The sequence below is a fragment of the Dipodomys spectabilis genome, unplaced genomic scaffold, assembly GCF_019054845.1.
Source record: "Dipodomys spectabilis isolate Male_0828 unplaced genomic scaffold, ASM1905484v1 ptg000312l, whole genome shotgun sequence".
In the NCBI taxonomy this organism is placed as follows: domain Eukaryota; kingdom Metazoa; phylum Chordata; class Mammalia; order Rodentia; family Heteromyidae; genus Dipodomys; species Dipodomys spectabilis.
This window is the reverse complement of record NW_024870989.1, coordinates 2,061,584-2,064,940: the sequence shown is the minus strand read 5'-3', so window position 1 is coordinate 2,064,940 and position 3,357 is coordinate 2,061,584.

Here is a 3,357-nt window from a genome sequence, read left to right as displayed (position 1 = left end):
CGGTGGATCTCCCCTGTAATACTAGCTACTCAGGAGGCTGAGATCTGCGGATTGTGGTTCAGAGCCAGCTCGGGAAGGACAGACTGTGAGACTCTTATCTCTCATAAACCACTAGTAAACTGGAAGTGGCACTGTGGTCCAAGTGGTAGAGACCAGGGACAACACCCAAGCCCAGAGGTCAAGCCCCATGACCAACAACAACAAAAAAAGAAAATAAGTAACTGTAATATGAAAACTCCAAGTTCATAATCAATTTATACCTCCCTGGTGAAAGGAACTGCTAAACTATAACATTCTTGATTTCTAGCTCAAAATACTATAAATCATATTTTATCCCTTCACTCAACACTGCACTGCCTGGGGACCCCATCTCTGGTTAACACAGTCTTACTGAAAGAATGACCTGCCCAATTCCTGATGGAAACAGACTGCAGGTCTTTTGGAGCAATTGTTTCCATATTGTAGCTCACCTAAATTGTTTACCATTAGAAGTATTTTGATTGCTTTTTATACCAACATTTTGAGAAAAATGTACTACTTTATAATGTTATTGAAGAAAGACTGATATAAAAATCACTTTTCACCCCAGATAAATATTTTACCTTTCCTATACACAAAAATGCAGTCTGACATATTAATGTTAGGAATGAGAGGTTAAAAATCATAGGCACCAAGACCTAAGTATGAATTAAAGACTCTCCAACTTGTGAATACAATTGGTTTAAAAAGACATCAATACTACTGCATTTTTTAATTCCCTATGATAATGATAATGATTCCCTATGATAATGATAATGAAAATGATAAACTCTTAACACTTAAAAATAACTCATTTTCTTGGGAGTAGGACACATAACACAAGGTTAATTCTAATCATTTAAAAAGAACTTTATTTATACTAAACATTCACTCATAACTATAAAGATTCTAAAACTAACTGAAGTACAGAGACACAAAGGAAATAATTTAACTGCATCATGTACATTCAATGGACTGTTAATAGAAAACAAAGTTATACTAATAATTAGCTTACCCAATTCACTTACATTCTTTTATTCTATTCCATTTACTTTCATAAAAACTGGGTTTTCATAAAATGATGCATGAAAAAGCCTATATGCCCACTTACATTTTCAGATCTTAACAATATTTATTTCAGAAATTTTAGCTCTATAGTCAATGAACTGAAATAATACTAAAATATTCAAAGGACTTTTAGAAATTGCAAGACTTCCTCTGGGATGTTATGTATATTGGAAAAGATATTCAAAAAGCCTTATTTGTTAAAGTTGCCATAGTTACTCCCACAAAAGAGCCATTGGTAAAGATACCTGTGCATGTACAAAACACCTTCAAATGCATACACAATCTGGACATGACACATCCTTTTTGTTTGTTCGTTTTTGGAAGGAATATCTAACAAGCATATCGACAATACTTATTTTGTCAATAAGATGGGATATTCAAACGTAATATGGGTTTGATTAACTCTTAGTGCGAATAGATATGGTCTTGCAAAGAAAGTGATTTTCTACAGAAAACCGGAAAGAGTTTATCCAACTTGTGTTTCACAGGAATAACCAGAAAGTAACACCTGTTTGGTCACGTCGGTCCAAATCACTCCATGAGTGTATATTAAAGGTATAACCAATTTAAGAGGTCAAATATGAATTTTGTACTGACAATCATCTTACAGCAATAACTTACTACCTAATTATGTCTGTATCTTCTTATCTCACATACAATAAGAGCTGAAAGCGGTCTCTTTATCTAACTTAATGCTGTAAATGCTTTGATTATGATGACTTTTTTAGTAGACAAATAATATGTACAGAAGGGTGGTTCCACTGAAATGACATGACAGAACACTGATAAATAAAACATTGCAACACAGTTAGCTCTTTTCAGCCTCACCCTGTCCAGATTGGCAAGCAACATTGCAACAGCACACGCACACATATACATGTATACACATGTTCACACATGCACACACACATGTACATGCATGCTAAATTCAGGGTTTATTGTACAAAAAAGTTCAAATAAAATATTAGTGATTAGGACAAATGATAATATGCCTTATTACAAAATAATACATGAACCATCACCACCCATGTTACATTTTACCTGCCTCTCCAAATGTGACCACTTAATTTATTTTTAATTAATTGATTACCTTATTTATTCGTTTGGTGCTAATACTAGGGCTTGAACTCAGGGCCTGGCTTTGTCCCAGAATTTATTTTTTGTTTCAGTTTTCTCAAGGCTAGCATTTTACTGCTTGTACCATAGCTCCATTTCTAGCTTTTTCTGGTTACTTTCAAGTCAGAATCTAATGGACTTTTTTTTTCTTGGCCTGCTTTCAAACCACAATCCTCAGATTTCATCTTTCTGATTAACTACTACTAAAGACAGAAGACATCAGTGTGGCTTCTAATTTTTCCTCTGTAGTTATCAAATGCACATACTTAAATAGTAATTTAAAACTGAGAGTATAGAAGCAAGATGTACAGTGATGATACTGTCCTGTCAGAAATTCAAGTTAGTAATGTAAATTATTCTTAAGACCATACACAAAAAATATATTATAGTGTAAGAGAACTCACTATTGAACATATGAGCCTTAAGAGCTTTCTAATAGATCCATTATTTATTGTTATCCAACATTAGAAAAATGAATGAGGCATTGGTAAAATAGAAGTCCTTTGCATGACTACATATATTCCTTGTTTTTTTTTTTTTAAAGACACTTGCTTTCATTTAAAAAGTAGGCCTGTCTATTGTCTTCATGTGATTTCAATAATTGAAAGTGCTTAGTGAGAAGGTCAAAATGTATTAGTAGTCCTTAACTATCAATTCTCATTTTTCTTCTTGGAGAATATAATGATCAAATCAATAATTCAGAATCAGAAATCAATATTTCAGAATCATGCTTCCAGTGCAAGTGGATCACCAGTAAGAAATCCTCAATACCAATTTCCACAAAGTTTTGTCACAGATACAATCTCCCTGCCTTCTCTAGCTGCTTTACTACCTTACTATTTCTTCATTATACAGGAAAAGTGTGATTCACCTGGTTTCAGTCAGATCTGTTGCTAGAATTATCAAGGAATTAGTTTATTGTCTGTAATTTGGTCAAAGTTATGTCTCTTTATGTAGGCTACTATAAATGTATTTACTAATTTCAAGTAAATACATAAATTCTATTCCCATCTTTTTTATAAAATAAAATTTTGTTTGCTCTATAAATTGATCAGAGGCATGGATTTTGTGGCTAGCTAGGTCATTGCACATCATCTGTCTCTCTCTCCCTTTCTTGGTTCTCATAGATAATATGATTGCTCCATAATTATCCTA